The sequence below is a fragment of the Tamandua tetradactyla genome, chromosome 3 (assembly GCF_023851605.1).
Source record: "Tamandua tetradactyla isolate mTamTet1 chromosome 3, mTamTet1.pri, whole genome shotgun sequence".
Classification (NCBI taxonomy): domain Eukaryota; kingdom Metazoa; phylum Chordata; class Mammalia; order Pilosa; family Myrmecophagidae; genus Tamandua; species Tamandua tetradactyla.
Genome location: NC_135329.1, coordinates 53,711,759 through 53,725,897, shown reverse-complemented (window position 1 = coordinate 53,725,897; position 14,139 = coordinate 53,711,759). Strand labels below are relative to the sequence as shown.

The 14,139-nt window shown below is 39.5% G+C and overlaps 2 long non-coding RNA genes across 2 annotated transcripts in view; one reads left to right on the top strand and one right to left on the bottom strand.

Moving 5' to 3' along the window:
* LOC143677295 (uncharacterized) overlaps positions 1 to 14,139 on the top strand; it is a 177,013-nt gene that overhangs the window by 35,545 nt on the left and 127,329 nt on the right. The window lies entirely within an intron of this gene.
* Positions 1 to 14,139, bottom strand: part of LOC143677296 (uncharacterized) — a 55,862-nt gene that overhangs the window by 4,292 nt on the left and 37,431 nt on the right. The window contains exon 3 of the long non-coding RNA XR_013172498.1: positions 6,951 to 7,011. This is a non-coding gene — a long non-coding RNA (uncharacterized LOC143677296). The remainder of the gene's footprint in view (positions 1 to 6,950; positions 7,012 to 14,139) is intronic.

Sequence of the window (14,139 nt, the reverse complement as noted above, 5' to 3'; positions counted from 1 at the left end):
TCCAGCCCAGAGCCTGGCACCCAGGGTGGGTATAGTTAGTGCTTGCAGATTTGATGGGATTTTAATATGGTTGAAAACATTGGTCTGTCGAGTTTGGAAATGACCAGGTCACCCAATAGTGTTTCCCAGAGAGGCAGGGCTGTAGGGAATCCCACAGTATCGGATAGAGTACCCCAAGTTGGAATCTTTCCAGGCTCCTGCTGTGGACATCCTGTATTCATTGTCCAAAGCACAAGAGGCTTTTAGCATGTGCAGCAATGACCTGTGTGTGATTCAGAGGTTCGGCTTGAACACAAATTAATTTCCTTAATTCAGTCGCCCACCAGGGAGCATTTCCTGGTGGGAACTCAGAGCTTGTTTTACAACACCTATCTTAATTTAGATACTTCCTTAACCCAAACCCAGGGCAGGCAGCCTGACCACCCAGCCCCTCTCTCTTGACCAGGCGGCTTCACGCAGCCACAGAATTTCTCTTGCAACAGCGGTAGAGAAGGGCAAAACTGAGGTCATTGCTAAACTGAATTTTGAAGTAAGGTGGGGAAGAAGGTCTGGTGGTGTCTGGGATAGCAGGGCACGAGAGAAGATGCAGAGGAACATTTATTGACCATGTCTCTTGGGAAAGTTGGATTCAACTTTTAGAACTAGAGAAGCAAGGGGAGGAAAAAACCACAACAAGCCATCAGTGTCACATGACCACTTTACTATCAGGCTGCTCTCTTACCCTAGGGGTCTCATCCTAGAAAATCTGAACTTAGATCAGTGAGTTCTGAATTGGGAACTGGGGGTCCATAGCACAGGGGTTGGAAAAGGCTGTGGGCAGTCACGCAACCTTCCTCATAGGTCCAGGATGGGAATCCTTCTTTAATACCCCCTTCCCACCCCTCAGTGACATGCCAGTAATTGCATAGCTGTTTGGCATCAAATGAGTCAACTCTGGGTGCAGATTGGCAATTCCTTTGTAAGTCCAGGTGTCAGTAACCCAAAGTCACATGGAGAGGAGGGGTGATGATAGAACACAATAGGCAGTAACACATTTTAAGGTTTTATATGAGCATTTATACAACCCTTTGGATTGCATTGCTTATTTTTCTTATATATTATCTCATTTAATCTTCACAAAGTCCTCTGATGATGAAAGTGTTATTATTCCCATTTTATAGATATTTAGTGCTGAAAGTTGGACTGTAACCCAGTTCCTCTGAGACCCCCACATGCTGCCTTCCCCCACGGTACTGGGCTGTGCCAAAACACTCTTCCTCTTTCTCAAATAACAGTTAAATCACCATCTACCCGGTCCTTTCTGTGCATCAGTGGCTGATTGCATTCCTTGGCTCAGGAATTCAATTCAATTCAGTTGTGCAGACTTTCCCTCATTTTCTGTTTTGCATCAAGTACCAAGTGGGGAGATGCCTTGGGGAGCTGCAGAGAGGAATGTGAGGTGGTCCTTTCCCACAAGGAGTTAGCCTACAGGGAGGATGGGGAAATCAGTTCTAGCTGACAGAAACAGGGAGGCCTAAGGGGGAAAGTGGCTTATGCATTGGTCTTGAAAAACAGGCAGGATTTGAACACAGATGGAGGAGGGGCCAAAATAATGGAGAGAGGCTAGTGGGACAGTGTGAACAGTGGCAAAGGAACGTAAAGGCACACGGTATGCCTCCCACTTGCCTGCTCCTTTCGTGTCGATTAGTGGAGTGAATGGTTTGTTGATTTGTGTTCCCTTTTAAGATAATATGAGCTGCAAAAATAAAAGGAAAAACAAAGACTGAGCAATTTCAAAAGGTAGAAGCCTGCCTTGCATTACCCAGATTGCCTTGCATCTTTTTTTCTTTTCTCATGCTATTCTTTCTTCCCATAAAGCTTTCCTCACCCAGCTTGCCCTGTTTCTTTCTTAGTAACAGCACAGATATGGTTGTATATCCAAGAGGTCTCCTCTGAACCTCCAGAATGGAATAAATTCCTCTCTTCCATGCTTGCGTCAAACTGAGCACTTACCACATTCCTAATGAATATTTCCTCGATTAAGTTAATTAGGGTACCACGAGGCCAAACAGATTACATTGAACCAATCTTCTTTAGGTAAAAACATGGTATAAAAGCAACTCGAGAGATTGAGAGATATTCTGGCATAGGTTATAATTTTGGCATCTTCCCGGTAATGAATCCCAAAAGAAGAAGCGACATGTAAAGCAGGTAGGCTGAGCGAGCAAAACAAAACAGGAGCAAAGAAAACAACACAAAACACAAACTTCACCACACTAGCATCAGACAGAACTCAGTCCAAATTCTGGTTCCTTCACTTATTAAAGAGGAGACCTTGAGGAAATTATGTATTTAACCTTAATTTCCTACTTCATAGAATTCTTGGGTGCAAAATACCTGCCTCCAGCTTCACCGATAGTGCTATTCTTATCAGTCAGGCTGTTATCAAACTGTTTCTGCAGTGTCACCGCTTCTTATTTCTGGGTGCTTCCAGACCGTGACCTAAATAAGCATCTGAATTGTGCTTGAAGTTATGTGGAGACTGTCTCTGAGACGGTTATGTCTGGTGCACCGGCTGTTGGCTCAATGTTAAATATAACATCTGATAATTTCCTAAGAGCCTGGTGAAGAGGCAGCGTTTGCCTGCATTGCAGCCCAGAGCCACCTCCTCTGCCCACCAGCTCATCCACCTTGCTGCTCATGACCAGTGGTCCTCTAGGACATGAGTATCCTCATCTGTAAAGGGAGAGGGCTAGAAGAGAATTTGGAGGGGTGTTTGTCCAACTCCAAAATATGATTCTCTGTTGTGCAAGCAGGAGGGCAAAGATCAAAATGGCTGTTGCTATTTTCTTTTTTCTGGCCCAAGGACTCAGGGCATTGCCTCATGAAAACAGTATTGAAGTACACACGGGCTACCAAGTAGATGCGTGGAGTCACCACACTTTTTTAAGGGCTAGAAGGGGACTTGGACATAAACTAGTCTAGCCGGCCATCCTGGGGATGTGGGTGTGGTGAGTGGATGGCAAGGCTGGGACTGGAACCAGGCCTCTGGCCTCCCCCGCCTGTGGTCTTCCAGGCCTTTGCCTCCCTCATCGGAGGGGCTATTTCAGGCATCTCTGGGGGAATAAGCAAAGCTGACCACCCAAGCAGGCTAACAGCCACCCAGGATTCATTACACCAGATCAGGATCTCAGGTATTCAGTGTCAGGAGGAAGACAGAATAACAAATGGGTATCTCATTTGTGCACTCTCAGCTGACCAAGAATAGTCCCTCTGTCTGGGGGTTAGGGCTAAAGGAGGTACAATAATACCCACGATCAGCTCCAGCAAAAACAGGTAAGATGTGTATTATAGAATCCCAAATGCTTTTTTTTCTTTTTCTTCTAAAACAAAGATGCTCCTGCTGTTTGTCTTCATAGAAACACCCAGCTCTTCCTTACTTGCTTATTTAAAACCCACTCACCACTCAGGACCCATTGAACCGCCTACATCTTGTTTTCATTTGTTTATCAATCTACCAATATATATTGCAAACTTAGTTTGCACAGGGCCCTATGCTGGATGCTAAAACCAAGAAAGTGAACTGAGCATGCTCTCTTCTGGTTCTGATACTTTTTGACATTTTTGCCCTATACTGATAACTTGATTGTATTCGGTGCAATGAATGGGCACTTACTGAATACTTGCAATGGGCAAGGCACTTAATTATGCACTGTTTGTTTTCATTCTAGACTTTTTTGTGTGGTATTAGTTTTGGTTCTGCAGTCACTGTCTAGATTCCCAGAGGATAGAAACTTTCTTTTTGTGTTCTCTGGTACCTGGCCAATAGGGCTTTGTAAAATGTGCATTTCATTAAAAAAGGAAAATAATGAAACCACAATTCCTGAACTAAAATTCAGTTGTGCTCTATAACTGATGAGTAGTTTTATCCAAGGAAAATAATATAAATAATATAATATAAAATAAATATCTCTAGTTAGTGAGATGGCATGATAACCACATGTTTCTGACTTTCATAATCTCAATAACCCTTTGAAAGGTATGCATTATAAATCAAAAAACAAAACAAATTCACACAAAAAGATATGTATTATTATCCCATTTTAAAGATGAGGAATTTGAGTCTCTCTCAGGGAAATAGATATAGTAAGTTGTGGTGTGAGTTATGACCATAGGTGTCTCAGAATCCAAAACCTGTGATCATTTCATTAAACCACCCATCTCGCATATTATATTCATTCATATGCTTTCTTCTACATGGTGTAAGATTTAATGCAAATAATCAAACCAAAGTATTTATGATGCTTGCGTTAAGACAGGAGCCAAAGAAACACAAGATAGACAGGACAGAATTGGGAACATTTCAAAAAAGTTTTAAGCACCAAAGAAGAGGCTCAGATAATGTGTGTTAAAAAATGAATAATTTTGTTGAATATTTGCACTATTGATAAAGCTAGCAACGCAGCTAGAAACTGGCATCAGAAACACTTAGGAGAATGAGATTTAGTTTCCTCTGTCTTGTTGGCATATTGTGAATGCAGTGACTCTAAAGTTACTTATCTCTAAGAAATGGGCATTATAATTTGCACCCCCCATCCAGCCGATCATTTTAATTTTAGCTCATAGAACTATTGCTTTAGAGAGAAATGATATATATGGTTCATGCTGTTGCAATGGTGGAATGCTGATACTTTAGGTGAGTGGTGTGTTCAGGTTGAGATTTGTGAGAATATCGAACAGAGAACATTCTTGTAGATTTCTAGTTTTTCCTTAACTCTAACTAAGAAATGAGAGAACATTAGCGAGTAGAGCAACCTCTGTTAGTAAATGAAATACTCTTCCCAGGACCTCCACGACCTCAAGATCTTGGGAGTTGGAAGTCACACACCTGCACATGCTAATGAAATTCATTATCTGGAGACCAGTGAGGTTTGCAAATGGAAACCGTTGTGTTCTTCTCTCCTTTGACAAAGGAGCCACCATTGTCTGCTTCGCCTTCCTTCTGTCACTGCCTGTCATTAAAATAGACATGGGGGCAGGGGCTGGAGAGAGAGAAACCCTTCCACTAACTGCTTCCTGGAACTTTAAGAGGCTCAGCTGTTCTGTGGACCAAAATGAATTCAGCATGCGACACATAGCTGGATGCATATTCCTCGTGACTGGGAAAAACTGCCAATCCGGGCTGATTCCGAATAATTCTAGATGCTTATAACACTCAGGGAATGGTGGTGGCTGTTTTGACACTTCCTACTTTAGTAGGAAGACTTCATGTGGGTCTTTGACAATAGTGCATGTTCCTTGTATCTGGTCTATGTGACTCTCAGATACTATAAATTACACATGTCCGTTAAAAATTGGTGGCTCTCCATCTATGAGGCTGTATTTTATTGACTAGGGTGAGTGACAGGCACAGCATGTCTGCAAGGTTTAGCCCTGAGAATCCAGCCTCTCTAAAGCAATGCTAAGAGGACAGAAACCATTGAAAACCAGCTGTGATGCTCTCAAGAAAGGCTCCTAAGGTTTTTGCCTGCAGGTGACACTGCCATAAATCAACCTAAATCTACCTCGTATTGATAGAATGTTTCTAGCCAGAGCCACCTATCCTGTCCTTGAGGATACTCTTAAGAATGGGAACTTTCTTAGACTATGGTGTATGGGCTTCCATAATTTGAAAAACATAAAAGAATTTTTGGTTTAGGGAATGGAGGTAGGGAAGGGCAAATGGATAGATGCTTTTACTCAATTTTTTTGTTTAAAAAGTTTTCATGGGGTTTTAGTGTTTGTATTTTTATCTGCTTTTCTTCTTTTTCACAATAAAAGCATTCAAAAATTAATATGCTCCTGGCAGAAAATCTTCAGAGTTGTAAAAGCCTAAAGACTCCAAGAAAAAATAGTGTATGATTATATATCAAGGAACAGCCCTAAAGAAGATAACGGTTTATTTCTCTCCAGTCTTTTAAGGAAGGAGGTTACTAAGCTGTGTGTGTGTGTGGTTGTACATAACTTTGACTATGGCTAAAATTATATTTTCTATTTAATTTTGAATCCCATTTTTTGAACTCAGTATTATAAAGTAAGTTTCCTCTATGGTATTAAAATTTTGTTGCCAACATATTTTTTCTGCTTTAAAAATATCACTTTCTCTACCATATTTTTTTTCAAGAGGGATTAAAAACAAACCTACCTTTATGGAAGCTTTAGTTGAAATACAAATGAGCCCACTTATTTTAAAGCAATATCTTTTTTCTACAGAGAGACCGTCTACTTGTTTCAGTTTATAGGTCTTAAAATATTTCATCCCTTTGTGACTTTTATGTTTTGGTGAAAGATTGCGAAACTACATTGGTTGTGTCACTTGATGGTCATTATGGGGGAAATTATGTAGGGTATATTCTTTTCGACAAATACGTTACTCTTCCCCAAGTCTGATCTCTACGTGGATTTCTCGATAAAATTCTCAACTTGTTTGTTTTTCTTCACAAAGCTCTTTTGCAAAGAGGTTTTCATGAAACTAAATTCCATTTGTCATATAGAAAGTCTAAAACCCATGTAAGATTCTATGCATAACCCTCAGTGGGAGTGGTACTTCCTTACATTTTTATATGACACATGACAATCTTTTCCCCTCTTCTTTTCCTTATATACTTTTGGCTAGAATTGAACGTTTCCAAGCAGGTGTGTCCTAACCCAGAAGCCTGGCTTTAAGGATGCTTTCATAAAAACAAATGAGCAATGAACATATTCAATGCCGTACAATTAGATCTCAAAATAGCAACTCTAGATTTTTGAAAAGAAAAGATTCCATACCCAATGGAAATGACATGATTCCAAAAACACCTACGATATAACATTTCTACATGACTCAAAAAATGGATACAATTAAAGAAGTATTGGCAAAGAAAAAGAGAAAGTGGTGCAATTTAGGCAGAAGCTAACTTGCTTAGAAAGAAATTGACCAAAGAAACACCCACTGTGGAAGTGACCGGAGAGGAATTTTCTCTTCTCTAGAAACACCTGCATAATGAATGCCAACTAATGGGAGAGAAAACACAGAATTAATCAGCTTTTGTCCCTTTATTGTAAAATCATTCATACAAGAAAATAGAATGTCAGCAATAAGAGGCTGCTGGTTAGTGTGTTCGAAATGGTTCCTGTTCAAGCCCCAGGCCCTTGTACAATCAGTTGTGTTGCCTTCACTCTCAAATCTGTGGCAGTTTGGACATTAATTTATATGGTCACTTTATATTAATGAAACAGAATTGTTTGTGATATGAAAAATAATTATGGGAGACATGGGTTTCATGCAAGTTCTTTGGAAAGTGAGAAGGAGATGACAAAATAAAATTCAAAACATCTACACCCACAGCTCAGCTCTCCAGTGACACTGGGAGAGTTGAATAGATGATGGTTCTAAGGGAACCAATTAGAATGGGGTACAGAAAAATGAGATTATCTTTATGACCACTGTAATGAAATATTATATTTACAGAGCAAATGACAATGTAGATAGGACTTTCATTGCCCTGGACTCATTTGTTTTTCTGTGATTTGAGTGGTCTATGGAGAGGAAATAATTTCACGGTGACGGCAGGGGTTCCAACTGACCCGTGCTCTCTGGTTTGGGTGGTCCCACACTGGGAATAGACAGTGAGGAGGATGGAAGCAGACTGGAGCATGTTCAAAGAAGGATTGGAGGCACAGAGGCTGTAATCCACTGGGAAAAATTTATGAAACAATCTGCATATTAAGGCATAATTAATGGGATCCAGCAGCTTCTCCTTTGGAAAAACACCTCAAGGGCCTGCTTTTGGTGAGGAAGATGAGGTTTTACCATGGTTCATAGTAAAACGGCCAAATCAGGAAAAGAAACTCTTCAGGTGAGCATTTTGAGGTGATGGGATTGCTCATCTGAGAAAAGATGGCTGCTACCCAAATTCGTTGAATGCATCTGCTGGAAAATTAATTTTTTTTCCATAGACCTTTTCTATATTTGTTTCCTCCAAATTATCCATTCAGCATTTTTTTTTCTGAGGAGTAATTGAGAAGAAATGGAGATTTAAGTACAAATGGCTTAACATTCAATGTATATATCTTGGGGAGCATTGCAGTTTAGTCGGGGCTCCAAGTCCAGCAAGTTAACTAGCACTGGCTGAAAATGATGCTATTTTCTCTAGATAGAAAAATAGGCTCAGTTGTTCAAATTTAATCCATTTGGGAATAACCTCATGGCAGGTTACCCAGTGCTGTTCGCAATTCTTTCAGATCTTTGGCTCCCTGATGCTCTGGAGGAGAAATGGGGTGGACTGACATGACTTGCCAGTGGGCCACTCCCTCTTTCTGAGTCATCTAAGAAGTAAAATGTGGTGTCAGGCTTAGGTTTGATTTCCAGCTTTCCTTTACTAATTGTGAGGCCCTAAGTCAGTTTCTTAATCTGCATGGAGGGGACAGCCATGGGAAGAATTGCTGAGAAATTCAACTGAGATAATGTATTTCAAGCCCTGAAAAGAGCATATTAATTACATTCGTCTGGTTTGGTTCCATTCTGTTGACATGGGCATGGCTATTTTCAGTCGTGTACCCTCCAGGCTCTTATCTACTTTATTAACAGACATAAATTGCCTATGACTTAAACAATTTAAAAACTCTTTGTAATATGGAATCATAATAGGCTTTGAATGTTTTGTGCAGCAATTTGTATATGTTTCACTAAAGATTTTGTTGGGAGACCCAGAACCTGGTTTCCGCTGCATGCCATATGAGAAAATCTTAAATCACCCTCCTTAAACATTTGGGTTCTTTCTTCTAATATTATCTCCAAGCAGCAGTGGATCCATATCCTCTTTGCTATATCACTGTTTTCCTGATCTTGTTTTCTTTTGTTGTTGTTGTTGTTTGTTTCTCTTGCCTTCCCCTCAAACAGTTTCTATTTTCTTTCTTCCAGATCTTTCCCTAACCCCTATTCACTCTACTTTTTATTTGGAACAATACAGTTCTTCTTTTTCTTTTCCAGTTTACTTCCTCCAATCTGTTACCCTCTTCCCATTCGTCCTCCTGGGAAAACAAATGGCTGACCTTAGTATCCACTGTCTTTAGATTAGGGCTGGGAGAATTTAAATGAGAACGATTTTTTTTTAAATCCCCATGACAATGACTCAATGGCATCTATGGGTCTTCAGGGCTGATTAGTCAGTTGTGAGCAAATATTACAAAATATACTGTTCTATGGGATAAGAAAACTCTTAATTTGCATTGCAACTTTAAAACATTTTGCTTACAATAATAGAATGGGAAAGGAATTATATTTCAATTTAGTTTCCTGGCCTCACTTACCTTCTGTTCTAGTTTGCTAGCTGCTGGAATGCAACACACCAGAGACGGATTGGCTTTTAATAAAAGGGGATTTATTTTGTTAGTTCTTCAGAGGAAAGGCAGCTAACTTTCCACTGAGGTTCCTTCTTACGTGGAAGGCACAGGATGGTCTCTGCTGGTCTTCTCTCCAGGCCCCTGGGTTCCAACAACTTTCCCCAGGGTGACTTCTTTCTGCATCTCCAAAGGCCTGGGCTGAGCTGCGAGTGCTGAGACAAGGAATGCCGAGCTGCTTCGGCTGTGCTACATTGCGTTCTCTCATTTAAGCACCAGCCAATTAAGGCAAACGTCACTCATTGCAGTAGACACGCCTCCTAGCCGACTACAAATGTAATTAGCAACAGATGAGGTTCATGTACCATTGGCTTATGTCCGCAGCAACAAAACTAGGTATGCTCACCTGGCCAAGTTGACAACTGAATCTAACTAACACACCTTCTTGTAGTGATAAAAGTGATATTTACATTTATGTATACTCTGAATTAACACTTTTCTATTAACTAACAGCTCAGGTCAAAACAGAGCAGGAAAGACAGGAGAGAAAAAGGGAGAGGGTGGAATGGAAGAGGGATAAGCTGAGATCTGCTGTTGAAATATCATAAGCATTGTTTGCTGGCGGAGATTATGAAGTCGATACCTCCCATCACTAGTAACAGGGACAGAAGTCTTTGCTATCAAAGTCTAAGAAAACTTTGCATTGTCCAAGATCTAGATGATTTTTCTCTTATGCTTTTTTTAAAATAAAAATTGTACAGTTTTACACTTTGCATTTAAGTGAGGATCCATTTTGACTTAATTTTTGGATAAGGTAGGAGGTTGAGATTGAGGAAATTGTAGAAATACAATAGAGTTTTGCTTGTATATCTCATGCCCTGTGATTTTGCTGAATTCACTTAGTAGCTCAAGGAGCTTTTTGGAGAATTTTTGAAAATTTTTTGCCTATGGATGTTCTATTACTCCAGCATTGTTGGTTGAAAAGACAATCTTTTCTCCATTTAATTGCTTCTGGACCTTTGTTAATAATCAGTTGATTATATCTGTCTGTGTCTGTTTATTGGTCCTCTATTGTGTTCTGCCGATCTATGTGTCTATCCATATACCAATACCATACAAATTTGATTACTGTAGCTGTATAATGTCTTGAAACTAGGTAGATTACTCCCACTTTATACTTCCTTTTCAACATTGCTTTAGCTATTCTCGTTCCTTTGCATTTCCATATGAATTTTAAAACAAAAATAAATTTCTCTTTATCTACAAAAATATTTCTGAGATTTTGATAGAAATTGCATTAAACCCATATATCAATTTTGGGAGAAATGACATCATTACCATGTTGAGTCCCTCTAATCCATGAGTATGGTATGTGTATACATTTATTTATATTTTCTTATCTTTCATCAGCATTTTGTAGCTTTCAGCATTCAAATCCTGTACAGATTTTGTTACCTGCCATTTAAGAATTTTCTTCTGATCATTTGGCTAGGAAGAGCAACCTCTTGCTGAGTCTCTTTTTGTACTGTGTTTATCACTGTTTCTATGCTGCTGGCATATATGAGGTGAAAAAAAGCACACAGGGAATTCACACCATGTTGTTCCTTGAATTCTTTTTTTTTGCGTGTGCTTTGGGTGTAAAGTCTAAGAGACCATTGCTTAACACAGTGTCCTGAAGATGCTTTCTTATTTTTTCTTCTAAGAGTTTGATATCTGTGCCTCTTGTATTCAGGTCTTTGATCCATTTTGGTCAATTTTTTTATATGGTGTGAGATAGGGGCCCTTCTTTTTTTTTTTGGCAGATAGAGATCATTTTTCACAGCACCGTTTGTTGAAGAGACTATTCTTTTCCAATTGAGTGGTATCTGCCACTTTGTCAAAAATCAGTTGGTCATAAATGTGAGGATTGATTTCTGAGCTCTGAGTTCTATTCCATCGGGCTACATGTATGTGTCCTGTGACAGTACCATGCTGCTTTATTTAAATTTCATAAATTTTATTTTTGAAATAAACTTCATCTATTGAAATTAAGAAACTGTTGAACTCTGAATTTTTGGTAAAATAAGATCAAGGTTAGATAAATAATCTGTATTATAGATGTATAGTGTAATTTATGAATTTTAGAATAAATGTGACATTATTTAATGTGTATCTAGGGTTATGTCCAATGTTCTATACTCTATATTTTCTATACATAGTCCATAGTTAAGAAATATGCCATGCTTTTGAAAAATAATCAAGGCAAGTAAAGTTTTCATTAATCTGGAACTAAATATTAACTTTCCGTTTCTTCTCAGAACCCATGGTGCTTGAAAGAGTTTGAGAATGTTGGAAAGGAAGCCATACCTGAAAGAGAATAAATGATCACCTGATTGTGGAGAAGGAAATAATTTAGAATGGGCGTGCAACTGAAATGTGGTAGCTGGCGCACTGAGCAACAGAAAGCATTAGCATTGATTCCCTTGAATTCTGAGATCCCTGGTCCATCTGGCTCCTTCCCTCCACCTTTTTTACTTTTGTTGTTTGTTTCATAAATAAATGTCAAAGATATTTTGTTGTACTTAGAAGGAATGATAGGCGAAAGTACATCTACTTCACTTTGGTGGAAGTGAGATATAGTATGTCATTTCATCATCTACAAACCTTCTTGTACCTGCAGGTTTATAAGTGATGGTTATGGATGGAGGGAATGATGTTGATGTTTATGAATGATGGTGGTGACTGTTGTTACTCTTTCTACAGGGAGGTCAGAGAAGGACACTCTGATACAGATTTGGGTAGAGTCCTAAATAAAGTTCAGAATGAGCCATGCAAGTCCCCAAGGGAGGTACGTTTCAGGTAGAGGAAACAGCAAGTACAGACTTGAATTGGGAACTTGGCTGACACATTCAAGATGAAGCAGTCCCAAGCTAATCAAAATGCAGAGGTTGAGATCTGAGAGATGTAGGTAGCTAGATCATGTAATACCTTATAAGACGTTTTAAGATTTTGACTTTTACTTGGAAGGATATAGGAGCAAAGGAGTAACATGAGTTAATTTACGTTTTAGGGTGATCTTATTAGCCACTATGTAGACAATAAACTATGGGGATGCAGTAGAGAAAGGAAAGGACAGGGAAACCAAAAAGAAAGCAATCACATTAGCATCAAGGAGAGCCCTTAATTGTGGACATCTTAGTCCTTTAAGGCAGACTCATTCTTATGCAGCGTTTGATGCATATCAATCAAACAACTCTGAGTAACATTATCAACTATATCTTAAATGGATTCTATTAGGTCTGGGTTGGCAAATTTTGAAATAAAATTTCCAGTTCAAAAGCTCTACCATAGGGTGCACGGGTAGTTCAGTGGTTAGTATGCCCACCTTCCATTCAGGAGACTGGTTTTTTTGTTTAATTTTGTGTGGGGGGGCATGAATCATCATGTATTGAGTGTCGGATTTAATCACTTCCATGAAAACCAGAAAGGCAATTTGAAAAAAAGTCTCTGAAGACCATGCCCCCCCCCCCCCCCAAAAAGCTCTATGATAAATTCCTTCCAATTACACAGATGCATGCCTGCTTACTATTTGATCTATTTACAGGTATTGCATCTTGGCAATCTCTTCTCTGTGTCAGCATAGATACAGCACAATGGTGTTCGTTGTCTCCAGTGTTTTTTCATTTTTCCTCACTTTTTAGAGCTGTTGCCGGAAATATTAATAGCTCTACCCACAATTGGCATGGGTTTCATACAACTTCCAGTTACACAATCCTCTGCAATTAGTAAAACATAGGTTCTTCCACCAGAATTGTTAAAGACTTTTTGTTTTATGTACACCGACCAAGTTTTGTTTTATGCACAATGACCAAGATGCTACCTGAACTGCAGTGCAGCATGCTAGCACACTAAATTATTCAAACATGATTTTTGCAATCTGTTATCTATTGTCAATGTGTTTAGAGGATTTTGTGACTCTGCAATATGGATTCTTAGTTTCAGCTGCAAGATATTTAACAACCACCATCTCAAGTCTGTGCTATCCACCTCTCCTTGCCTATATTGGAGTGTGTAGGTTGGTCATTGGTTTCACTTATTTCAATTATTTCCACTTATTCCAAGGCCATTTATTCCCCCTGGATAAATCAAGATCTTCAACCCTTCTCAGTACTCTCTTTTGAAGTTTTTCTGATTTGGGGATGGCAGCGTGTGAGGGTATAATGAGTTGGGTCCAGTGGAGTCCGGGTGGATGGCTTGGGTGGATCCCCTAGTGCCACCATCTTACACAGGGAGGCAGCCAAATAGACCCCATGTGAGAGGTTGTCCTTCTTGCCCAAACTTCTTTCCCTTCTGCTGTCTAGCTGCTGAGTTCCCATTTGCTTTCCTCTTGCTTCTGGAGCCAACATAATCGAGCCACCTGGAAGCCACGAGTTCCCACATTTATTTCGTATTTCCTCCCTACCTCAATATTTTACTTCAACCCTGAGGAAAAGGCAAGGTGGGGTTTTATGGCTTTGTATCAAAATAAACCTATCAATGCATTAGTAAACCAAACTTGGAAGAAAGATTAAAAAGTACACTTCCATGATAACCAGAAAGGCAATTTGAATGAAAGTTTCTGAAGAGGAATTTAGTGGTCTGAACCCATTTCTGAATCCTCCTACTCCCCTATATTGGGACGATAAAATTTTCCTCCCGAGATTATAAGAGGATTAAATCTGACACTCGATACATGATGATTTATTAAAACTGCCTCTTGAAGATCTTAATTGTCCACAGCACCTAAAAGACGGTGTAGAACACAATAGGACTTAATAGATA